Genomic DNA, 27,669 nt, shown 5'->3' on the forward strand with positions numbered 1-27,669 from the left:
GGACGATAGCGCAGTTAGGGAGATAACCTGTGCTCTGAAGGGAGTGGTGAGCACTTTAGGAATATACCCATGTTTCGGTCTAAGGATGACCCTGCAGTCGTTAGGTCCGAATTCTAGGCAGGCAGCGCTTGTCGAAAGCGCGTGCAGGTCGCCCACTCTCTTGACCGAGGCGAGTGCCAGCAAGAGCGCAGTCTTGAGCGAGAGCTGTTTAAGGTGCACGGTTCGGAGTGGTTCGAACGGAGGCCCTTTAAGAGCGTCTAGGACAGTAGCTAGGTCCCAGATCGGCACTGAGGGGGGGCGTGAAGGGTTCATCCTCCTAGCGCCCCTTAGGAAACGAATAATTAGGTCGTTTCTTCCCAATGGACGTTCCATTACAGGAACATTACTTCCAGAGTGGGGCTATCAGCAGCACTGCGTTTTTCTCCTCTCTGACCCGACTGATGACCTGCGGTAGCATCGCGATCGGGGGAAAGGCATATAAGGGACGGCTCGGCCAGCTCTGGGCGAGCGCATCCATGCTTTTCGTGAAGAAAAGAGGGCAGTGCGCGTTCTCCTTGGAGGCGAAGAGGTCGATCTCCGCTTTGCCAAAGGTTTTCCATAACCAGTGAATCGTCAGCGGGTTGAGAGCCCATTCTCCTGGGAGAATTTTGTCTCTGGATAGCATGTCCGACCCCTGGTTCAGGGCACCTGGCACATGCGCTGCTCTCAGCGAGCGCAAGTTGTGCTGGGACCATAAAATGAGTCTCCTGGCCATTGAATGCATGGAGCTCGACCTGAGTCCACCCTGGCGATTTATGTACGATACTACCGTCATGTTGTCCGTTAGGACCAAGACGTGTTCGTTTCTCAGCTGTGGGAGCAGGGCTCTGAGAGCCAAAGCGACCGCTTTCATTTCCAGACAGTTTATGTGTAGGCGCTTCTCCGGGTTTGACCAAAAGCCGGAGACAGGCCTGCCCTCGTAAAGGGCCCCCCAACCTATTTTGGAGGCATTCGTTATCATCTTTCTCCTTGTGTTCACACCCAGACTCACGCCTGACTGGTACCAGTCGGCGGCTTTCCAGTGCGTCAGGGCTTTTATACAGCCGTGGTTCGCTCTGATTAAAAGGTGGCCCGAACGCCACGCGTGAGTAGGGACGCGGCTCTTGAGCCAGCGTTGGAGAGGGCGCATATGCAACAATCCTAGCTGGAGTACGGCCGATGCTGAGGCCATGAGACCGAGCATCCTCTGAAACCGCTTGACGGGGGCGAGCGCGCCCGCCCTGAATGATGTTGCAAGGCGCCGGATGGTGAGCGCGCGCTCTGATGAGAGACGCGCTGTCATTTGCATCGAGTCTAGAACTATTCCCAGGAAAGAAATCCTCTGGCTGGGAGATAGTATGCTTTTTGCAAAATTGATTCTTAGACCCAGGCATTCTAAATGGCTGATAATCCAAGATCTGTGTGTTATTAACTGACTCTCTGATTGTGCTAGAATCAGCCAATCGTCGAGATAATTCAGTATTCGCACTCCCCTTCGCCTTAGGGGGGAAAGTGCTGCATCCATACATTTCGTGAATGTACGGGGAGCCAGGGACAGGCCGAACGGAAGTACTGTGTACTGGTACGACTGTCCCTCGAAAGCGAATCTCAGAAACGGCCTGTGATGAGGCGCTATTGGAATGTGAAAGTAAGCATCTTTCAGATCCACTGAGAGAAACCAATCTCCTGGGCGTACTTGCGCGAGGATATGCTTGGTTGTTAACATTCTGAACGAGCGAATCATTAGTGCTTTGTTCAGGTGTCTGAGATCTAGGATGGGGCGGAGACCGCCATCCTTTTTCGGGACGAGAAAATAGCGGCTGTAAAAACCTGCCTCGCTCAGAGAGGGGGGAACAGTTTCCACAGCGCCCTTTTCTATTAGTTTGCGCACCTCGGTGCGTAGAACATGTGAGCACTCTTTTCTCACTTTCGTCTCGACCACAGTCGTAAAACGTGGTGGTCTGCGAGCGAACTGGAGCGAGTATCCGTGCTTTACTATATTCAATACCCATTTCGGCATATCTGGAATATTTTCCCATGCCGCTGCGTGTACAGATATGGGCTCAATACAGGCTAGGGGCGGGCCGCTGTGACGCAGGGACCCGGCCAGCGAATCGCCTGAGCTCATAGCTCTCAGAGGCGCGGGCGCGCGCTGAGCAGCTGAGTGAATGGGCGCGTGTGTGATTACAGCAGCGCGCGCTGTGTCTGTAAAACTCGCAGCCTGGGCTGGGGTTGTGTTTGACACTGTAAGGACAGTGTTTATAAGTGGGGGTCCATAAACAGTGGTAGGCACACGCGTCACTTTTATAATGTTTCCCGCTTTTACTGGGGATGAATTTATAACTGTGTGAACAGTGCTTGTGTGTAGTGGTGCGTACATGACCGTAGGCACGTGATCTACATTCATGGGGTGCGCAGCTTGAGCTGGGAATGAATTTGGCACTGTTTTGACAGTATCTGGGAATGCACACTTTGTGGACATGTGAACCCTTAGTGACACAGACAGAAAAAGACTCTTTTTGTGTTTTCTGTGCGTCGCCGTAAAAACGGCGTTTGTTTGCAGGTGAGCGAGCTCTGTGACTGGCCCATTGACTGCTGTATGAACATATCCAGCCGCCTGTAAGGGGACTGGGTAATGCTTGAGCTTTTGCAGAGAGAGTGGTCCGGCTTTTGCGAGACACGCACTCTCTCTTTTCATTCTTGTGGCTAGGACGGCTTTCGAGGCTCGGGGTTCAGCACAATCTTGGGCCGAGGACCCCGTTGCTCAGAAGGCGGCTTGCGGTTGTGAGAGCGCGAGCGGCGTCGAGCGTCAGCCTGAGGCGCGGGCTGAGAGGCGGTGGGGGCTGTTCTAGCCCGCTGCGGCTGCGGCGGCCTCTGTCTGCTCTGCGATGAGCTGGAGCGCTTGGGCAGGAAATGCCGCATAGCTTGTGAAGCATTCTGGGCCTCAGTGAAGCGTTCGGCGAAACCCTTAACCGCCGGTCCAAACAGCCCGCTGGTGGAGATAGGCGCGTCGAGAAATGGCGCCTTATCCGCGTCCTTCATCTCAGTCAGAGTCAACCACAGATGGCGCTCGAGAACAGTCAAATTAGCCATGGCACGGCCGATAGACTGGGCGGTGGCCTTCGTGGCTCGCAGGGCTATGTCAGTCGCGCTGCGTAGGTCCTTAAAGGCTTCGGGTTCGGGGCCAGACTCGTCCATAGAGCGGAGAAGCTTGGCTTGGAACACTTGAAGTACCGCCATAGAGTGAAGCGCTGATGCAGCTTGGCCGGCGGCGGCGTAGGCGCGACCGGCGAGAGCTGAAGTAGTGCGGCAGGGCTTCGAGGGGTGGGAAGCTTTGGCTTTCCATCCGGTGGTGGAGGGCGGGCAGAGATGATTGGCCACGGCCTCCTCGAGGGGCGGTGTTCCCTCGTAGCCTCTTTCCTTCGCGCCGTCCACAGAGGAGAGCGAGGAAGAAAAAGAAGGCTTTAGGCGCGCAGAGTGTGGGGCTTTCCACGATTTGGTGAGTTCGTCGTGAACTTCCGGGAAGAAGGGAGAAGGCCTTTGCCGAGGGGCCTGCTGGCGCCCCTGCAGAAACCACTCATCCAGTCGGCTCCGGGTTGGTTCTTCGGGAGAAGACCAATCGAGCCCGAGGTCTTCCACGGCCTTAGAGAGAACACGGATAATCTCGCTATCCATGGTGGAGCCCCCGCTCGCGCTAGCTAGCGTCGACGGGGCGGGGTCGAGAGTGGAGCCCGGCCAGTCGTCCGATGCAGCGTCGATTGACAAGCTGTCATCCATTCCCCCGTCGTCCTCGGACGCGCCGAAAGTCACAAGGCCCACCGCTCTGCTAGAGGGGTGTGGGTCCGGCTGGGTGAACTGAACCGGCGGTGGGGAAGGCAAGAGCGGCGGTGAAGCACGCGGAGACTGGCTCGGCGTGACGTCACTGAGCTCAGGTTCGGGAAGCCTCTGTGAGCGGCGCTTTTTCTTAGTGCGTGGCTCGAACAGAGGGATGGCGGCGATGGGCTCGCTCACGGCGAAAGCGGCGAGGCGAGCCCGCAGTGCGGAGAGACCCAGGTCGTCACATTCGGGGCATCCGCCCTTGGTCAAAGCAGCTTCTGCGTGGTCCCGGCCCAGGCAGCGAGCGCAGATGATGTGACGATCCCCGTCCGGGAGAAGGTCTCTGCACGACGCGCAGGAAGGCATTTGAAACAACGCCTTGGAAAATTTGCTCTTTTACAAGTGTCGCAGAGCGAACAGATGTAAATACTTGCGTGAGCAGTACGCCGGATGGCTCAGTAGGATCGCGTTAGAAGGCGGCTGCAGGTGCCGACGTCCTCGTAGCAAATCCCGCTGGTATGCTTTTCGACGGCGAAGCTTCAATAATCCGGAGGATCCAGCGAAGAAGGTGTTCGCTGAAGGAGATTAAATCTAAAGAACTCTCATGACGGGGCGCCCAATATATAGCTCTTGGCCACGCCCATCTTGGCGGGCTCTGACGCGCGCGGGCGCGAAGCGCGCTCATTGGTCGCGCATTCAGAGTCGCCCCGTCATTGGTTCGAGCAAGTTGCCGCAGCACAGCCAATGACCGAGCTGCCTTCGTTCATTGCTGTCAGCTGTGCAGCTGCAATGCGTTTTACATAAAGACTTCAATATTCTCGAGAGTTACTTACGCAATAGGAGAGACCTCTCGAAAGGGAACTTAGTTTTCTGGGTCACCATCAGAACAAAAAAATCACAAAACACCTTTTAATCTAACTTGCAACCAATCTCTAATCAGTGCTGCAACTGGGAGAAGCAACAAAGAAAAATAAGAAACATCTTAGTTAAGTTGAAATCAAAGCCATTTTCTGAAATGGGGATTGGATTCCTATAATAAAAATGGAACTGAAAGTTTAGCCAGCAATATTAAGAACTTATCACTTCTCTAAAGTCTAATTTCCCTGCCAGAAAAAAGAGGCTTAATATCAGTGAAAACTAGACAACTTTGAGCTGAACTGAAAACCAGAGCCCCAGCTTCAGTAGAGAGAAGCAGCCACCATCACTACTGTTCGTCCAGGGCAGCAGCTAGCAGCAATTAGCAACACAACAATACCCTCTATCATTGTAGTTCCTAGCACCGGTCGCCAGTTTTATTCCAACTCCAGGATGTATAAAATATTTTTGTTTTTTGAAGATGTAATAGCAAGATGTAAATTGACAGAACCACTCACGAGCCTGTTTTGGGACTCTAATGAGCAGCAGCAGCATTCACCCGTGACTCTTGTAGAACAGAGCAAACAGCATGCGCTCTCATGCCTTCCCTGCAACTCGTTCTGTTTAAAGAATTATTAAAAGGGATATGGTATCAGAATGCCAAGCCTGTTAAAATATTATATCTGTAAAAAACATAGTTATACATATAACTATATGTTTTAACATAGTTGAGAAGGGTAAGGAAAAGTAAGAGAGAAGACAGTGAATACTTCTCACTAAACAAGCATTTATCATTCCTATCATGTTTATGCTCTGCAGTGCTTGGTTTAGCCTCATAGGGCAACTCCACAAGCCGCCAATGTCTGTTCACTGACCATTTGATTCATACAGATCGAGGTGTAAAGAGTACCTGAAAACCATACTTAAGTAAAACTACAGAACCCAGACAGCAACATAGTGTCGGCCCTGATCCGGCTCATATCTGGGCCATGTGGAATCCACATGTACCAGATGTGGGCCGGATCTGGGCCGACAATATGTTGCTGTCTGGGAAACCTGAGAACAAATTTATCCATTACAAGTTACAAGTCACCAATATCAATTCTGCTTGAGTAAAAGTCTTAGACCTGGTTTCACAGACAGGGCTTTGATTAAACCAGGATTAGGCCTTAGTTCAATTAGGGCATTTAAGTAATTTTTTTAAATGTGCCTTAAAAAAAAACTACTGGTGTGCATCTTGAGACAAAAAAACTAAACAATGGCACTGACATATTTTAAGATATGTCAGTGCTTTCGATTAAGACAGCTCAAACATGCATTTTAGTCTGGGACCAGGCTTGAAATATGAAAATTAGCCCATGATTTACCCAGCCTGAAGCCATCCTATGAGTATATGACATTCTTCTTTCAGACGAATACAATCAGAGTTATTTTACAAAAATGTCCTGGCTCTTCCAATCTTGATAATAAGAGTGAATGGCTGTTTGACTTTGGAAGTCTATTAAAGTGCATCTATTCATGATTAAAGTGCTCGACACGGATCTGCGTGGGTTAATAAAGGTCTTCTGAAGTGAAGCGATGCTTTCGTGTAAGAAAAATATCCATATTTAAAACTTTATTGACTAAAATAAATAGCTTCCGGGAGATGGCCGTACCGGCAGATTTATGCCAAAATAGTAATCATTGAACTTGACGCACAACGTAACTGTCAGGAACCAGTCAGACACAACACTCTTCACCACACAACGATCACTCTCCCCAGAATACTATTCACCTGCACCTGTTCACAATCAGTAAGCCTCATCAACCACTGCATAAAAACACTCACAACAGCCTCAGTCATTGTAAAGCCTCCAACAGGAACAGACCATTACCCATGTCGCACGAAGTCTCTTATGCTGCCAACACCCGTCAAGTAACGTATACTCACCTGTTGATTACTAACCTCTGTGTCCTTGTTCCGATGTTCCCAGAATCCTCGCCTGAATCCGTGTATCCTGAGACCCTGTATTCCTCCTGAGTTCGACTTGCTCGTGGCTGCATCTATAAGAGAAAAGACAAGTATCACCGAACTGTGTTTGTTTGACATTGGATAAACTGAAGAGGATCTATTCACTTGGTATCCGTCCCGCACCGTAATCTTCACCGAATTCACCCTTGAACTTCGAAAGACTCACCGTTGCACTTTAGTCACATTAATAAAGCTTTGTGTTGATTCACTTACCTCTGTCTATGTCCCTATATCCTGACAGAAGGCTTGACCGTACACCGCAATGAATCCTGCACAACCCGAAGGCGGCGCTTCCGCAAATCCCACTTCCTCTCTGGTTTATGCCGCCAACTCCGCCTCCCGACCAGCGCCCTTCTCAGGCCGGGCGGAGGATTGCAACGGGTTCTTGCTGCAATGCTCGCTCGCCCTTGAACAACAGCCTCAATTATATCCAACAGAAAGAACAAAAATCTCCTTTATTATCCAGCAGTTATCCGGATCAGCATTAAGGTGGGCTGAGACGTTATGGTTCCAAGGGACTTTGGTCACATCCTCATTGCAGGGCTTCATAACTAATTTCAAAGAAGTGTTTGGGTGTCCGGCAGGAGATTCATCTGTCAGCGAGCAGCTGTTACGGTTGCGTCAGGGTAAAAGATCCGTTTCCACTTACTCTCTGGAATTCCGAACTCTAGCATCAGCAAGTGGGTGGGACGAAAAGGCTCTCCTTGCTGTTTTTCGAAGGGGATTGAACCCCACGCTTCGTCTCCAGCTTGCCATTTACGATGATACTCTAGGACTTGAAAAATGTATGCAGCAGACTCTCCGAGTGCATCAATGATCCCAGAACTGTTATCTAGACATTCAGCAACCAGCCCCGTACCTCATCAGGTTCCACCTGAATTCTACTCAGAACCGATGTCGGAAAGGATGCAAGTAGAAACCCATCGACTGTCTCAAGCTGAGCGCAATCGCCGCCGAGAATTAAGATTATGCTTATATTGTGGGATCGAGGGCCATTTCCTCAGTACATGCCCAACAGACCCTCCTCGTCTACTTGTAAGTGCAGTCCTTAACCACCATTTAGTATCAACCCCATTAACAATATCAGTAACCCTGAAATCTCAGAATTTCCGCATTTCAGTCGCGGCCATCGTTGACTCCGGTTCGGCAGGCGATTTCATATCAGAAAGTCTCTGCAAGAAACTCAAGCTTCAGAGATCCAAAACCTCCAAACCATACTCCATCCACGCAGTAACTGTTGAATTTATCAACAAGGGGTACGTAACATCTCAGATAACACCCATTACATTATGTGTTGAGAACACTCACCAAGAATCGTTTGAACCGTTCAATCTCGAGAATAGCCAAACTGACAATCCTTGGTCGTCCATGGCTCATCCGCCATCAGCCTATCATTAATTGGAAATCTGATAAGATTCTGAACTGGGGTTGCAACTGCCCTTCGACTTACGTTGCACTCCCAGTCCCGTCATCCACCGAGCCCCCAGAACCGGTTTCAGTGAGTTCAACTTCCATCGACAGCCCACAGAAAACCTGTCAGTGACTATTCCTCCAGTTTATTCTTCATTTGCAGATGTATTCAATCCTGTTTCAGCTTCCGGGCTACCACCACACCGACGATGGGACTGTGCCATTGAATTGATTCCAGGGGAACACATTCAAAAGGGTCGGGTGTACTCCTTGTCCATCCCTGAACAAACGGCTATGCAAAAATACATCGAGGAGGCTCTACCCCAGGGGTATATCAGACCATCCACCTCGCCTGTTGCCGCCAGCTTCTTTTTCGTGTCCAAGAAAGATGGAGGATTAAGGCCATGCATAGATTACAGAGCGCTCAATAAGATCACAGTAAAATTCAGTTACCCACTCCCTCTTGTCCCATCCGCCCTCGAACAACTTCGAGAAGCCAGAATGTTTACCAAACTTGACCTCAGAAGTGCATACAACCTAATTAGGATACGAGATGGGGATGAGTGGAAGACCGCATTCATTACCCCCGCAGGGCACTACGAATACCTTGTGATGCCGTTTGGTCTGGTAAACGCTCCTTCCGTCTTTCAGAGTTTCATGGACGAAGTGCTCCGAGACTTCCTGAATCGCTTTGTGTTAGTCTACATCGACGACATTCTAATCTACTCGAAAAACCCAGTAGAACACCAACGTCACGTCTCCCTAGTACTCCAACGGCTCCGGGAATTCTCTCTGTTCTTGAAGGCAGAAAAATGCATGTTCCATCAGACCACTGTCGAGTTCCTGGGTTACCGCCTCAGCGAACGAGGAGTTGAGATGGATGACCACAAGACCAAAGCCATCACCTCCTGGCCCACTCAGCAGTCAGTAAAAGGGCTGCAAAGATTCCTGGGCTTCTCAAATTTCTACCGACGGTTCATTAATAATTACAGTATGTTAACAGCTCCACTAACTTCTCTCCTGAAGGGAAAACCAAGGACTCTTCCTTGAAACTCTGATGCCGAACACTCCTTACAGTCTCTCAAGACCGCATTCACCAGTGCGCCCCTGCTCCGTCACCCAGATCCTGAAAAGGTCTTCCTCGTCGAGGTAGATGCATCTACTACTAGGGTAGGAGCAATCCTGTCTCAATTCTCAGAACACTCTTCCAAACCCATGCCCTGTGCATTCTTTTCACGTAAGTTATCCACCGCTGAGAGCAACTATGACATCGGCAACCGAGAACTCCTGGCCGTAAAACTCGTGCTAGAAGAGTGGAGGCACTGGTTAGAGGGGGCCAAGCACCCATTCATCGTCCTCACTGACCACAAAAACCTCCAATATTTGAAGGAAGCCAAAAGACTCAACCCGCGTCAAGCTAGATGGGCCCTGTTCTTTACTCGTTTTCACTTTCAAATATTTTATCGTCCAGGCTCAAAGAACATTCGAGCAGATGCCTTGTCACGTCTCCATGCCCCCGAAGCATCCCAGGAAGACCCCGAAACCATCCTGCCAGCAAAATTGTTTGTAAACCCCATCCAGTGGGACCTCGACGAGCAACTCCTCGAAATATCACAGCACTTCCCTGATCCTCCAGAGTGCCCCACAGGAAAGATCTATGTACCCAAAGACTTCCGCATTTCTCTCATCTCCTCCGCCCATTCGTCGGTTGGGACAGGTCACCCAGGCATCAGTAAGACTTGCTCGCTTCTCCAACACAAATACTGGTGGCCAAACATGCAACGCGACATTATGACATTTATCCAGGGATGCACGCTCTGCGCCATGACTAATGTTCCACGTCATCTGCCTACTGGGAAATTACTACCACTGCCCATCCCACATCGGCCCTGGTCTCATATTGGGGTAGATTATGTCACAGATCGTCCAGCCTCTAACGGCTATACCTGCATCCTTGTGGCCATTGATCGATTTTCTAAGGCCTGCAAGTTAATTCCCCTAAAGAAGCTGCCCACAGCCTTTGACACTGCAGCATTACTAATGGAGCATGTCTTTCGTAATTTCGGCATTCCAGAGGATATCGTGTCTGACAGAGGGCCCCAGTTCATCTCCAGAGTGTGGCGAGCATTCTTTGCTCTACTGAACGTAACAGTAAGCTTAACATCAGGCTACCACCCACAGTCAAATGGCCAAACCAAATGAAAGATCCAGGATGTCAGCCGTTTTCTTCGTACATTCTGTCATTCCAACCAGAACATCTGGAAACGATACCTAATTTGGGCAGAGTATGCCCAAAACTCCCTCCGGCAGGCGTCCACTAACCTAACTCCATTTCAGTGTGTTCTGGGTTACCAGCCGCCACTATTCCCCTGGTCTGGTGAGCCATCAGAGGTACCCGCCGTCAACACATGGTTCCAAGACAGTGAAAGAGTATGGAATCAGGCACACCATCATCTTCAGCAAGCTATAAATCGCCAGCAGCACTTTGCAGATACCCGTTGCCGCCAGGCTCCCAATTACCAACCTGGGAAACGGGTATGGCTTTCCACCCGAGACATCCGTCTTAAGCAACCCTGTCGTAAGCTGAGCCCAAAGTACATTGGTCCATTCCCTGTCGAAAGACAAGTCAACCCAGTCACCTACCAACTTCTCCTGCCTGCTCAGTACCGCATCCACCCCATATTTCACGTCTCCCTCCTAAAACCCCATCATTTTGGGGGGTAATGTCAGGAACCAGTCAGACACAACACCCTTCACCACACAACGATCACTCTCCCCAGAATACTAATCACCTGCAAATGTTCACAATCAGTAAGCCTCATCAACCCCTGCATAAAAACACTCACCACAGCCTCAGTCATTGTCAAGCCTCCAACAGGAACAGACCATTACCCCTGTCGCATGAAGTCTCTTATGCTGCCAACACCCGTCAAGTAACGTATACTCACTTGTTGATTACTAACCTCTGTGTCCTTGTTCCGATGTTCCCAGAATCCTCGCCTGAATCCGTGTATCCTGAGACCCTGTATTGCTCCTGAGTTCAACTTGCTCGTGGCTGCATCTATAAGAGAAAAGACAAGTATCACCGAACTGTGTTTGTTTGACATTGGATAAACTGAAGAGGATCTATTCACCTGGAATCTGTCCCGCACCGTAATCTTCACCGAATTCACCCTTGAACTTTGAAAGACTCACCGTTCCACTTTAGTCACATTAATAAAGCTTTGTGTTGATTCACTTACCTCTGTCTCTGTCCCTATACCCTGACAGTAACGACTTTCAAGTGTTACTCTTTTGGCGTAAATCGATGCGTACGGCCATTATGGAAGCTAGTTATTTTAGTCGATAAAGTTTCAAGAGCTGTCAGAAATCACCAGATTCCATTCAGATTGGAAGAACTTCCAGGATTTTTTATTTTAATTTTATTTTTTTATCTGCCCATCTGGAAACAAGTTATGTTAAATGACAAGTTGAAATTGTTTGCATTTTTGAGGAAAACTAATCTTTGGGTTAGTCAAAGTTTGCAAGGTTAATGGTACCAAATCTAATCAAAGATAGATAATTGACAACGAAAGAATTACGCCACTGACTGTGTCATTTATTTGCACATGCTGTCTGTTTGCTATAGCATTTGATTCACTAAAGGAATTATGCAAATCAGGTAACTGTGCAGACATGGCCCAAAATAATGCTGAGTGCAATTTGGACGACAAATTTCCTCACATTGTTTGATATGCGTCCAATTACTGCATCATTTTGTGATGCAAAAATAAGACAAACATTCCAACTACAAATTAGATTTTTTTTTTATTAACTAAAGGAACTTTCCAATGAGAAAAGCTAATTATATTCCAAGTATCCAAGTACTTTTTGACAAGTTATTATAAACAGCAATGACAAATAGTAAAAAAATAGAGCATGCAAATACCAGATGGTATTGAAATATTCATATTTTGAAATATGTTCTTCCATGGTGTAGGTTGATGATTATTATGTGAGGCAACCCATTGAAAAATGAGGGAAAATGGAAAATGTATCTTCAGAATTAAACCTCTGAACTCATTATGAAAGCCAATAATTGCCTTGTTTCTAAACATTAATTTGTGACTATAAAGACTCTCCGGATACATTAATGTGGTGAGCCAAAGCATTATGTCCTCTGTGATATAAATATCTCATAGCTCATATATTCGTTCATCCATTATATATCCACTCCATGATTTATGTAATGCAGCTCTTGAAAGAATACGCACTGTGGCTAAAATCAACAAATTGAGTTTGAGAGCCTGTGGTACCATGAGGTTACATGGAAAACTTGTCCGAAGGTTTTCTTGCACTACCACTGGAAGCAATGAAAATTATACTCGCATGTTTTGTAAGTGAAGAGCAACCTTCAACCATTTCGGCCAAAATTGTTTTCCTTTAGATAAAAAACTTTTTTTTTTTGACATGCATACAACAATATAATTACTGCAAACTCTAACATAATTGAATTAAAGTTTACACTTTATTTCGATAGTCCACTTTAGACATTTTACTATAAGTCACTTTTCAACTACATGTCAACTAACTCTCATTAGAGTATTAGTAGGCTGTAGTATACTGTCAGTAGACTGTAAGGTTATGGTTAGGTGTTCGGGTTAGGAGAATAAGTTGACTTGTTGAGTTGCCAAGTTACTTAAAGTCAATAGAATATCTGTTGGGGGACCAACAAAATAAAGAGTTAGCAGATATTAAGCAGGCAGTCTACTAATCCTCTAATGACAGTTAGTTGACCAGTACAGTATCTGCAAAGTTACTTATAGTTAGTAGAATATCTAAAGTGGACTATCGAAATAAAGTGTTACCGGAGAAAAGTAGAAGACATAATTATGTAATATAACACCTTACTCTGTCACTTAATACTGATCTAGGGATCCTCAGCTCTTTATTCCTTTATGTGCATGCTGGTGCTATCTCAGGAAATCACATGCATGAATTCATTGATTCTGTTATGGAAAATAGCTGTATGTTATGAATACAATGAAACTTGGCTAGACGGGGTGAAATATTTATGCATTGACATGTCCCACTGGAAGTACTCCACGTCCATCATTCCTTCATCACTCTTATATTCTTCATGATTTCTTTCTTGTAAATGTTGAGTTTGAAAAACTATGAATAAAAAAAAAGTCACACCTTTTATCTTGAAATCGAAATATTAATTTCATACTGTCAAAGATTTTACGTAAAGCACCGAAAGCTGCCAAATTTAGTTTTTCATGTATTTTTTTTATTTTCTATGGATTGAGTTTGGTCCGTCTGTAAACAAATAGTGTTGCACACTATCTTCCAAGCAAACTGTAATGGTCTGTAGGATTAGCTAAGAAGCTAACTGGCTGGCATTTCAGCAGACCAATTCTATAACATTCAAAATGCTTTTTGACGCATCCATCTCAGTTTTTGTGTGAAATTGCCTACATTTCTTCATGTTAATGTTTTTGCCTGAGGCCATGCTGAATGAAGAAGGTTGCTCAACATGCCTGTGCCAAAAAAAACTAAAACATTTTTTTTTGGAAAACATCCTCCGACTACTGTTAAATACACAGTTGCCTTTCTTCTATAAATTATTTTAATATTTGTTTCATTTTAGCATGGGAATACATCTGTGAAGACTGAAATTAATACATTGCAACTGAATGGACAAGCCTCAGTATATAGATAGAGAAATAATGTATGAAAAAAATGAGAGTGAATCTGAAGGCAAATGATTTGCAAGGTTACGGAGGAGAACTCTTTGAGTGTGTAGAAACAAGGCATAGACAAAAAGTGATGCAATTTGGAATGCATTTGTGTAGGAAAGGTAGAGACAGAAGAAGACAAGACAAATGGCACAAGCACAGGAATTAGTGGGCGAAAACCCGGGGCCCTTTAGTGTATAATCTGAAAGCAAAGTGGCTTTCACTCACTATTAATATTAATTGAATACAATCTTTCAATAAGAGGGCAGAAAAGTTCATACAAAGTTTCCAACAAATGTGCATACACAGCTGTCATTTGAATGAATCTCAATAATAAATTAGGAGGCTCATGGACACTGCTTATTGTGTAAACTTAGTACTTTATTTAAATTCGAATTAATTTGTATTTCTTCATATATTATTTTTACCATACTTTAATTCGTAGGCTCCAGCATCCCTGTGACCCTGCAGAGCAGAGGATAAAGCTGATGGATGGATAGGAATAGGACGGATTTTGGCTTAACATTTGGGCAACATAACCTTTCAAAAATTCAGAAACAAACTGCATGTGTAAACTTATTATTTTTGCATGGAAAAAGGTTTTACACTTAAACATATGTAGGTACACAGTCAGTGAATGATACGGAGACCACTGTCTTCATTTTGATTATCCACAAAAAGAAGGACTTCCCTCTACACACACACACACACACACACACACACACACACACACACACACACACACACACACACACACACACACACACACACACACACACACACACACACACACACACACACACACGAGTCTACCCTGTCCACAAGGAACACACTTCAGCCTAAATGTTCACACTCTCAGACAAATTTACCAGGTTCTCAGGTTTTGTACACCCTTGAATCCACTTAGAGACATCAGTTGTCCCCAGAGCTTAAACTTGCCTCACTTTCATCTGTTTTCAAAAATGTATGAATTCTTGACAAGTCAGCAGATAACATCCTCTTACATCACCGTCAGGCTTGTCAAAGAGATGTTGCAGATGGGGTCAAAAATGTGTGTGCACAGTTGTGTAGATGTTGTGCGTAAGAGTTTGAGAAAGACAGAGGATCTGGATAACTGTAACTCTGCAATGATAATGTGAGCATACTTAGTCCTCAGAATAATTTATTCATCTCTCATTTCTTTCATTCTTAGCAGCACCTATGCTTACTTTGATACTTGGTTTGGGAGATTATATGATTAAAATTCTGCTGCACGTCTTAAATAAACTGGTACCCAGTGATTCTGCATACTAAAAGTCACTTTCACGTTGACAGGAAAAGTCAGAAGCTTCTTACAACTGCATTAGTGAAATGACCAGGACATCTAAATTTAAGTAGCTCATTATAAGGGCCTTAAAAGAAAATAATTTCTTCTTTTTCTTTTAGCAGACAAAAATAAAGGTATGCCATCTATAAATTAAAAATAAAATAAAATAAAATGTCATAACAAATTAGCTAAAAATATTTGTTATATTAATAGTACATTACATGTAATATTTAAGTTTTTTTATTATTATTTATTTTATTACCATTCTAATGCATTTTTACTCTGTTATTTAATCATCTATTTTATGTAATTTAACTTTTTATATATTAAACCATGTCCCAAATTCTCCAATGCTGCTACAATAAATTAGTAGTGTAAGCACCAGAGTTTAAACTGAGGGAAAACAACCAATAAACGTCTTGCACAATTATAGTCCCTGCTGGGATGTAATTATTTTAAAATTGGAGAAATATAACCTGCTTTAAAGAAACAAACAATTATTTTCTATTATGATTTCAAATGATTTCAAATCTGAACATGCATGTGTTGTAAATGGTCAGCACAACATTTAAAGATTTAACACAAATATTGACCATGTCTTGCTCGAGGGTAAAGCCATTATCGCTGAAGCAGGGTGGTAACAGCATTGTTATAAACTGAAATCCCAGAGAACCCTGTGAGTGGTGGTTCCAGGGTTTTAATAGAAACCAGGGGAATATAAGAACACAGATATATTCCATTTGTGCATCGGTTCTTAACATGTATTTTGACAGCAGCCAACTTACACTGCAACAAGGGAGAACAGTGCAATGATCAATGATTCCCTCTTGGGAAAACAGTCAATGTGAGGCTTAGTTAGTTCTTAAGAGTGTCAAGAAGATTGTACACTATTGTATAGAGAGGAAGTCATTTATTTTGAAATCCCACAGTAGATCAATATAACATCATACATCTCTCTGCTCTTGCATGAATGTCTCTGGGCTTTCATTAATGCACAATAATCACAGCTGAGTCTAATGGTTTCTTGGTCTCTCTCTCTCTTCCCACTCTCCCTCCAGGCAATGTATCTCATGCACGAGATGTGTCACGCTAAGCAGAATGAATGGCCACACTCCGAAAACACAAATTGCAAAGTAAACAGATTAGGGTGGAAAACTACTCCTCCATCCCCATCCCTACCTCCTCCTTCCTGCTCATTTCTTCCTCTCATCTCCCTCTGGACCAGCAGGATGGGACGAATGATGAAGGGGACTCTCTCACGGTGACCGGTCAACTAGTCTGAGCTCTACTGGTTTAACCCTGAAATCAATATGCAGTTCCCCTCACATGACTAAAAGATCACTTGCTTGGAATCCGTCCCACTGGCTCGAAGTAATGGAGCATCTAGGCTGTGCACCACTGTAATTTTCATTACACCCCAGCAGACACTAAATTGTGATAAAAGGATTCATATTGCGGGTACATGCTTCCACTGGAGCAGAAACAGAGAGAGTGATAAAGAAAGAAAAAATGCTGTTTTTTATTTATGTTTGTTCACAGTATTTTATCTTGCCCTACTTGGAGCAAAACAAAAGAAGTTACCGTCCAATGAAGCAACATTCGTCCATTCCTCCGAGGCAGAGTGTATAGGAAATTACATTTGGAAATCTATTTTTCTTCATCAGAAACATTAGGACACATCTGACCTCATTTTGCTCTCCTCAGCCAGAGTTCTAGGTACAAACCCTACAATAAAATCATATCATGTTAAGTTCAAACACTTTAGCCTGTTTCATTACCACATTGTGCAAAACTGTAGCTTTTACATATTTGGCATTCAGAAACATAAAAACAGTTAAAGCATTAACATTATCTCAAGCTTTAAACAGTCCGATGCGTTGTACCAAATATTTATTATAGGTTTTCTTCATTTGATAAGCAGCTGACTTCCTTGCTCACCCATCCTAACACTTCTTTCGATGCCTTTTGTCTCTCAAATATTGACAAAATATTCCCATATTTGTCGGCTGCTGATTATTATCCATTATTGGGAATCTTTGTGAATCCAGTAAAAGTATAACGGAAGTTGTTACATCCCTCCCCGTCTGATTAGACATGAAAATCTTGATGTTATATATCAAATTAAATAAAAGGCTGCAATTCGTTATATTTACTTTCGATGAGCCAGCTCTGCCATTTCCGGTGAACTTTCAGCTGACCTGTCGCTCCCTTCAAGATCTCCCTTGGGTCAACAGCAATGATGTACACCACCTGATCAAGACAAACTCTTGAGTCTTCATCAAGCAAATGAGAGAAAGGACTTAAGCTGACCATTTCCAGCTATATCCATAACTACGAAGGTAAGTGTAGTAAACAAAGTAACATAGGCTGCCAGAAAGCTAGCTAACGCTATCGCTATACATAGTATAAGTAACGATAATGTAACGTCCCTAAATGGAATATAAAGTTTGCAGGATTAAAATATTGTAGGCCTGGGTAAAAATATTGATCTCTCGATTTTAATCAATTCTCTTTTTGATGAACCGATATCGATTCTTAAATCCCGAAAATCGATATTTTGGTCTATGCTGTTTTCAGTTGGTGATTAAGTAAAAACTTTGTAGCATGTCTCCTATCCAATATATTACAATACGCTTTGTGCATTTTTACTTTTGATATTAAACAAAGTCTCAGCTTTCGAATTCAGTCAATTTTATTAAGAAATTAAAATAATACCATTTTGCCTCTCTTTAATATGGTACACACATTAAGATCGCTTTCGTTCAAGCAAAGCGGCAGAGGGGCGTGCACGTGAACTGATAATCTATTCCTCTTTACTACTAGTTACAGCATGAAATAAACATGAATGTACATCAGAAGGTATGTTGAAAGATATAGAATGACACTGAAATTAATCATGTCTCATGTAATCATTCAATCAGTATTTTGCCTGTGGAAAGACATCAATAGAACAGCTTGTAAGGAATTTACCTCAGAATAGCCACTCAATGTCAATAAACTCATTAGCAGCTATAAAAATGAAACTCAAGAGAGGAGCATTTTGATAAATATGCACTATTTTGCATTATAATTGTATTTTTACTTAACCTGGCTACACACACAGGTATGGTGAGATATGATTAGGTTGTCTCTTCTTATATTTATGATCCATTTCTTTCGCTGTTGTCATCGGAGGGGAAAGTGTGAAAACTGATGGTAGACGCAACAGTGCTTTCACGTATTGCACAAATGATTAATGCCAGGCCTGAATATTTAACAGACTATATTCTGATTATAGACTAATTATAATTGGTTTTGCATGCGGATAGTCAACCCGGAAGATTTGAACGTGAAAGGGAACCAGATTTGAAACCCTTCTCAATTTGAGAACTAATCTTTCCTCCAAGCTGAAACAATCATGCAGTAGTCCCATCACAAATAATGGATTACAAAAATCACCTGTAATATGGCCAAAAGTGGCAACCAATCAGTTTTTTGTTTTGTGTTTGTTTTTTGCGGGGAATGAGTCAGTTGCATCACATTGCATGTAATGCATGATTGGTTATCAAAGCAGTGTGAGGATTATGATACAACAATTAAATTTGTAAGCACACAAAGAATTCAGAAACCTGAACAATCTTCTCCCTTTGGCGGCAGCCACATGTCAGCTTAGCATGTCATTGTTTGAAGGCCTCGACCCTAACCGCCCCCGCCTGCCCCTGACTCCAGTTATGGGGCTTAAGGTTGAGGCAATACTTTAATGAATCCGATGAGGAGAACTTTCAATATACAGTTCACACTCAACTAGTTATCCTGAACAATGAGAGCTGGAGAGACCCACAGCTGGCCAGAGTACAGCAAGACTAGGGCTGCCAAACGTTTATGATAATGCACATTTACTAGCCAGTGCAGGATTAGCACAGCAATGAACTTGGAAAGTGTCCACCTCAGTTCTTGCTCCCACTGTCTTACTCTGTCAGTCTCTCATGAAAACCTTTATTATCAAGACTGATCTGATCAGTCTTTGATCTGATCAGTCTAAACAGCTATTTACAGTTAGTATGCTTAATAAAGGGAGTGTGCATCCACTGCAAAAAATAAATAAGTAAATAAATCATAGAATAACAAATTAAGCTAACACAACTGGCAAATTATTATTTTTTAAACAAGGGGGGGGGGGGGGACTATACTATTTGCGATGGTCTAAGGGAATGGTAAATATAAACAAAAAAAAAACATTTATAAAATAAAATTTGTATCATGTGAAATTTTGCTTCTCAAAAACATTTAGCATACCCACGGAAATTTTAACTGGGAAAAAAGAAATACTGATTAAGACAATTTTGGCTGTGTTTAAAATACATTTATGTTTATGTGTTTATATTTACATATATATTTTTTTGATTACTTCATAGAGCACTCTGTTTTCATTATGTGCACATCTGATCGTACTTTTGCTGTGGATTTATTGTGCACATTGTGCATCTGTGTATTTTCGTGAGTCTTATTTGAGGGCTAGTGCCATATTCTCTCTGTATTTTCTCATTTCAGAGGGTGATTGGTATTTGGATGGATTTGTCTATCAGACCCAGAGAGTGATGGCTAGAGCTTTTAACAAGTTAATTTTCTAGTCCAGTTTCCCTGTGATTGCTGGGAGACAGTGCAATCCTGGGAGAATTAAGTCTTGCTATCTCCAGTGCTGCATTGTATTGGAGCCCTGCAAACCGCTCCGCTCCAAAGAAAGAGATTTAGATGTTGTGTCGTTGACTGATAAAACCCTCCATCCATACAGATTCAGAGAGAGAGAGAGAGAGAGAGAGAGAGAGAGAGAGAGAGAGAGAGAGAAATAAAGGAAAACATTAACACCTATTGATAATGCACATTCGTAAAGCATGCACATTAAAAGCCCACTGTATCATATTCCATACATCAATTTATAAGGCCTCTAAATGATCAACATGATCAAAACTTTACTAAAAATCCTGTTGTACACAACATTTTTCATGGATTCTGCCTCTGACTTATATTCATACTTTAATAAGTAAAATTGATTCAGTATAATTTTAATAATATCCAATTTCAGTGTGTCTTTCATTATTTTTTTTCTGTGAAATCATTCAAAAAAAATTTAATGTAAATGTAATTACTTTTATATTGTGTGTAATATTTCAAGATGAACAATTACTGGAATCAAGCTGCTTTTGAGGAATGCTTATTTTTAGATCAGCATTGTATTGCACTGCATTATATGTTTTTGATTATAAAATAGATTAATTTAAATATAGAGTGAGAACGTCCTGGTTGCGTATGCAACCCACCGTTCCCTTTCAGTCGATAACGTCGGACGTAGTCGACGTCGACTGAATTGGGATCTCGCTAGAGAGCCTGTCTTCTTCGAGTACTATTGAACGAGCCAATTTAATTGGCGTGCGTGATTCGCATCACACACTCCGCCCCCGCGGCGCGGGTATAAATACGGAAGTGGATGCACGCACTAGTTGCTTTTTGGCTGAGGAGCCGAGAGTAACCCGGGGTCAGCGGTGGTCCAGCGGTAGTGGCAAGGGGACTACGTCCTCCGTTCCCTCCTTCAGGGAACGGTGGGTTGCATACGCAACCAGGACGTTCCCTTTCAGTCGATAACGTCGGACTTAGTCGACGTCGACTGAATTGGGATCACCCTTTGAACACGCCACTAACGCTGCCACCTTCCAGTGCCTAAACCAAAGCCTCCTGATGCCCCCGCAAATTTAAGGCGGGGAAGCACAGGGCTTAGGCCAGGGAAGTCACTGCTGTTCCTACAGGACCACTGGGAAAGCGTTCCCCGTACATTGGAAGGAAGGGACGCTGCGGAAGCCACGTCCAACCCAGAGGGAGGTAACGTGGAAAATACACATCTGAACTGGGCGGAAACCGGGCAGTCTAACATATGGAATGACACTGGGGTGGCTCCAGCCTAAGACGGGGGGAGACACACCGGACAGTGACGGCAGAGAGACTCTGCCGAGGGAAGACACGGGCTCACCGCAGGGAGCCGTATCGTGGAAGAATACACATATGGGGTCGCCGAAGGGACCGCAACATATGGACCCAGCCTAACACAGGTTCCACACTGCTTACGAGTGGTAGGCCTAACACCAGACGTTCCGCACATCCGACGTCGGAGGGGTGTGGAGGAACTCAACAGGGTTAAATTTTAAGGGAACTCAACTGGAGTAGAAAGGCGCACGTATCCAGTCCATAGGAGGGGAATGGCGCAGCAAGCCGACACTTGAACCGGGCTCACGGTGAAACTGGATTCATGAGAAGGGAGCCCACGGGAAGCAGCGGTTCAACTAGGTGTCGTCCAGCCCCCAATTCTAGAATCTGTTTTAGCAAAGCATATCGTCAACGCCCAGGCGGAGCACTTTACACTCATCATAGAGGAGCTCAACACCTAAGTGGACATGTTGCATCTCGGATCTTTACCGAAATGAAGGCAAGCACTAAGTGCAACTTTGCATGGAAACAGCCTTCCCTCTCTGCTGAATTCCAACAGATATTTGTAGAGCTGGTCTGAGGTCTATGACATGCATTCTTTACACGTCCAAGCGAACGGACAGAGAAGCCAGGGCTGGATCTGCCTCCTCCAGGACAGCGCTTGCAGGCTCACCACCTGCTCCTATTACGGGAGAGGTAGGAACCTTGGGCACAATCCGAGCCGGGGTCTCAGCTTGTGAGAGTTAGCCGGCCCAGACTCCAGGCACAATACGTTGACCGAAAGCGAGCAAGTCCCTACCCTCTAGTAGAGACCACGCGAGCAGGAGAACTGATATAACAGATTTTTTAACTCACTGCCTGCAGTGGCTCAGGGGCGGTCTCTGCAGTGCAGTCGCACCAGGGACAAGGCCCAAGAGGATAAAGAGGGACACAAGGATTTACAAGACCTTGCTCCTCAGGAACCTGATGATCAGAACGTGCTTCTGCATACTTCTGCAGCACGATGAGCGTCGTTTAAACACCGAGGCAACATCATTTTGAGGGTGAAGGAAAACAGCCTACTGCAACCCATTTTGCAGGAAAGAGAGCACTGAAGTGATCGAAAGCTTTCAGGATCTCCTCTGGAGAGAAGACGCACTCAACGACTAGGTTCCACTTCTAAAGGCGTAAGCACGCTACCCAATTCTAGGGGGTGCTCGCAGAAGTGATGGTATCTATCACATGTTCTTGTGATAGCCACCTGAACCTCCGCGTTCAGATATAAGACCGCCCGGAATCTCCGGGGGCAGAACGCGTGTGCCATCGTGCCCCGTCCCCGAAAGAGTTTTCAGGGGAAGTCAGGAAGGCTGTTGATGGGAACTAGGTCTAGTTGGGCCAATAAGGGGCAACTATGAAGACCTGTTCCTCTCCTGACTTGGCACGTAGGTGCAAGCGATGGGCGCAAAAGACAGGAGCATTGCTCAACACAACATGTGAAGATCACTGGGCTTCAGGAGCATTTTCTGCTCAGCACTTGGGTGTGACAAGTTCACTGAGCTTCAGGAGCATTCCTGCTCAACACCTGAGTGTGATAAACTCACCGAGCTTCAGGAGCATTTCTGCTCAACACTTGAGTGCGAAGAACTTCACTGAGCGACAGGAGCATTTCTGCTCAGCACTTGAGTGTGACAAGTTCACTGAGCTTCAGGAGCATTCCTGCTCAACACCTGAGTGTGATAAACTCACTGAGCTTCAGGAGCATTTCTGCTCAACACTTGAGTGCGAAGAACTTCACTGAGCACCAGGAGCATTTCTGCTCAGCACTGCGTGTGACAAATTCACTGAGTTACATGTGATGAACTCACTGAGCTACAGGAGCATTGCTGCTCAACACCTGAGTGCGATGAACTTCACTGAGTTTCAGGAGCAATTCTGCTCAACATGAAGAGTGATGATTTCACTGACTTGAGCAGGCACAAGGCGACCATGAGTCGCAGTCACTTTTAGAAGGCTCACTGGGGTTAAACACATTTCTGCGGGCCCCTGGGGCAGCTGAGACGGAAAAATGAAACCGGGGGGGGTGGCAACTGAGCGGCCCTGGAATGGTCATGACCCAGCCGGACCCAGGGGATGGAGTCTCCACTTGCCCTGGCTATAACTGTCGTGAGGCTCGATGGCGGCACGATTGAGTAAGCGGGAGGAGTGGAACAAGGCGCCCTCAGAAGCGTCTGACTCCAAGGAGGAGGTGACGGGTGAGTTGTGACATGCAGGGGAAGCTTGCGCAACGGTCGCAATGTCTAACAACTCGAGGCACGAATGCCCGTTTAGTCGGGGGTGGCCCAGGCCCCCGTTAAAACACGCCCTTTGTACATGGCCCCTCTGTTGAAGAGGGTTTGGCAGCAGACCGGGATGAACTATAGTCACACAGGGTGAGCTGCTCTGCCACTGTCACCTCGGGACTCGATCATGAAGCTAGCGCTGAAGCTGTCACATATGGAGGAAGCCAATGGCTGCAACTACCATATACCCCAGGAGCCTCTGAAAGTTCTTCCAGTGGGACCCTTTCTCACTTCAAACACCAGCTGAACACATTTTCATTGGAGAAACGTGTTAGACCGAGTCCATCTCCAAAACTGAAAAAGAGATACTAAGCCCGTGGGCGAGATTACTCTCTTCCAGTTGACCTGAAGACCCAACGGGCTCTCGAGCACTCGAAGGGAAGGACACTGTACTGATACTCCACCCTTACACGCAACCCACAGGATGGCCTGCGGTGCGGAAGGTAGAGATCTGTTTTTAAGCACATGTCTTTCAGGTCGGAGCTGCAGACCAATCTTGGGCCAAGATGGTCACGACCCACCACCTAGTAGCACGAAGAACGAGTTTACAACTGGCCTTCGTACCGGCTGGAGGAGCGGCTATATCAAATCCTTCGCCAGCAGGATAAGATAAGCACGCACAAGTCAGGAGCACTGCTCAACGCTCGGTGTGATGAATATCACTGAATTTTCAGGAGCACGTCTGCTCAACACCTAATGTGATGACTATCACTGACTTGAGCGGGGTAACCGAGCCTGAGGTGGGGCAGCAAAGTAGAGAGAGTGGTGTTAGTGTGCTGTGCAACACTTACCTGTCCCCACAAGCGGCAGGGGGCGCGTGAGAAGGCGGATGACCGGGTCCTCGAACGCACCAAGCTGCCTGCTGGCGACCAAGGGGGAGCTGAGGGGTGTAAGGCTATGCAGGGTCACACCCGCCAGACTGGCCCTCTTGAGACCCAGGAACAGATGAAATTGCTCTCTCTTTGAAGTGTGGGTACCGCTTGCTCCGCTTTTTTTTTTTTTTTTTTTTTAGGGAGCCAGCGGCGGAACAGACACACACACAAACAAAGGCTCCACCCGGCCCTCACCCGGGGGGAGGGAGTGATCGTGCCACTCCAAGAGCATCTCATCCATTCCTGGGCGGCCCGCTCCGGAATGCTTTCGCTGTCGCTTCCCACCTGGCTTGGCAGCGCATGGAGCGGGCTGGGCGTCCCTACTGCGGCCGGCTCCATGCTGAGTTCTGGGTGGAGGCTGATGCGGAGGGCCAGCAGGAGCGGCGGCCGGGGAACGCCCACGGCGACGAGCAGGCGGAGGAGCTGCCACCGGCGGCGGGTGGAGGCAGCAGCTGGCCACCGGGGCAGGATGTGCCGGATGACCTCCGTCTGCGCTTGAGCGGCAGAGAACTGTTGGATGCAGTTCTCCACTGCGTCGCCGACCAGCCCAACCTGGGAAATTGGGGAGACCAGGAACCGAACCTTGTCCCCATCCGCCATACCAACCAGGCTGAGCCAACGAAGGCGCTACTGGACCACCAAGGTGGACATCGCCAGACCGATCACGCACGCTACGACACCCATACCCCGGAGGGTGAGGTCGGATGCAGTGCGGTGCTCACCTATGAGCGCACGGTCTGGATTACCCTCGTGCATGCCATGGGTGCCCTAGCCTGCAGCAACGCCATGGCACGCAAGAGGAAGCGGCTTGCCCACAGGCTTTGTAAGCTCTGCCCGTCGGAACGGACAAAACCTCACAGGCCTTAGGGGGGAGACGAGGATCCCCCCAAAAGGCAGCGGCCGCCGGACACAGGTGCACCTGTGTCGACAGACCACTCCAATGGAGGGACACCTCGCAACCCTTCACCGTTCCTCCATCAAGGGTAATGAGGAGGAAAAGCTATTCAGGCAGTTTCTGGCAGAGAAAGATGCTGTTCACCACCTGATAAGCTCTCCATGCATTTCGGGAAAGAAAGGCACTGGGGCAGCGAGCTGAGAACCATACCAAACTCCAGATTCCAACCGAGACTGAACGGGACACGGTGGAGGTTCCACTCGAGCCCGGCAGCCTCGGCGGCCCGTTTCAGCATAGCTGATAATTCTGGATCCGGCTCGGGCAACATTGAACTCCCGGAGGGAGACAATGCAGCCGAGTCATCATCTCTAGAAGTCAGCTCACCCTCCGATGCTGCAATCGGCGTCCTGTCCTCCAGGGGAGCCCCGAGTGAAACCGCTGGCCCACCCATTACAGATGGACCAGCAGACAACACAGGAGGCTCCAGTGGTTGCAGTGGAAGGGACATCCAACATTACATTACCGGGCGGGACATCCAACACAGCACCCGAGGGTGGGGCATGGTAATGGGGACTCGCTCTCCGCAAACGAAGGCGAGTCTCGCCCTCAACACTGCGACAGTCATGTTCCCACAGTGAAAACACGAGCTGTCCACAAAAGCTGTCTCAGCGTGCTGTAAGCCCAAACACGTGACACAACAGTTGTGACCATCAGAGACAGACAGGGAACGACCGCACCCAGAAACGCACGGGCGGAATGACATCTTGAAAAAGACGCAAACGCACCCGTGTTGCTCTTTCAGAAAATAGGACCGTCACCAGTGCCGGAGCACACAGGGGAATGACCGCGGCAACACTGAACAGAGAACTGAAACAGTGAAGCACTCACTTTTCCGCCCTCTAACCAGCCATCAACACACACAAACATTTAGAAATTTGTTGCTGTTAAAACAGCAGTTGAGAGCTCAAAGCTCGCGATCACCGCTGCACTCGCGCTGTAGAACACCAGCACTGGGAGAGTCTTCCTGAAGAACACCGACACACTCGCTCGTTGTAGACAACAGCACTCTCAGAGACATCAAACGATCGGCTCCGAAGCGAAAGGCAACTAGTGCGTGCATCCACTTCCGTATTTATACCCGCGCCGCGGGGGCGGAGTGTGTGATGCGAATCACGCACGCCAATTACATTGGCTCGTTTAATAGTACTCGAAGAAGACAGGCTCTCTAGCGAGATCCCAATTCAGTCGACGTCGACTACGTCCGACGTTATCGACTGAAAGGGAACAGATATTTTTTACTGTATATGCATTTTATCAAATTAATCTACATCACAAGCTATCAGAATTTCATTGTACTTGTTGGCCATATACAAAGAACAACTACAGCACCAAAGTGCATACTTTTACTCTGTTTGGGCCTCTGAATAAGGGTGTTTTTGAGTTTGGGCTCCATATTCCCACTATACCATATTATATGAGCAAAAAATCCTGATGTGATGTATTAATTAAACAACGCATAAAACATATGCAATCCTTTTTGTTTAGATTTTTTTATTAGTAGTATATCTAAAGGTTAAATATATAGTTGCATTTAAAAAACAAATCTGACCATAATTTCATGTCAGGTTTTACAGGGTTAAAATTATCAGCTGCTTTGTAACTTTGTAAATAATTCATATTTCATAATAGGAGGCAACATATGTTCCAAAAGACCTTACATAAAAGAACTTTTAATAAATTAGAAAACATTTTTTTTTCTTCATTATGCTATTTTTCTTCCCAACCTCTCCGTTTACTATATATGGTTCCTGGAGAATTTAATGGTCATCCACAATTTGAGTAATTTCATACACTCAGGTCATCTATAACCAAGACAGAAACAAATGAAGTCTTTAACACCTGCTGCTCCTTGTGTCCAGCTAACGCATTCTCATCCTTTGGCGTCATATGTGACAAAACGGCGAAATACTACGCACATGGCACCCTTTATCGTCAATATAACACGCACTGTGATGGGTAGGTTTAGGTGTGGGGTAGGGTCTGCGTCTCATATTCACGCTAAAGGATGCCAGTCAACTTTATGACGCCTTGGGTTCGCGTGTTATATTCACGCTAAAGGGTGCCATGTGCGTAGTATTTCGCCGTTTTGTCATATGGCGTCACATATGCCGCCAAAGGATGAGAACGGGCTCGTCCAGCGTAGAGTTTGATAGATCAGGGGATGTCTGAAGAAATCCTCCTCAGGTGAGTTCCCCAACCCTCCATCAGGAGACAGGGGTCATTAAGCGCTTTCATTTTTTAAAGCAGAATTAATCCATTCCAATAGGTCACTCAGTTCAGAGGCAAATATAAGTATGGCAAGAGAACAGGGCAATACATCTGCCTGCTAAACATACTTATCTGTCTGTTATTATTATTCTGGAAATAATTACCTCAGCCCTGAGAGGCATACCGGGAAAAATGAGGCGATCAGGAACGTCAGGGACAAGAGAG

Source organism: Siphateles boraxobius, unplaced genomic scaffold, assembly GCF_051911475.1.
Source record: "Siphateles boraxobius isolate OS27281-9 unplaced genomic scaffold, OSU_SipBor_1 3, whole genome shotgun sequence".
Lineage (NCBI taxonomy): Eukaryota > Metazoa > Chordata > Actinopteri > Cypriniformes > Leuciscidae > Siphateles > Siphateles boraxobius.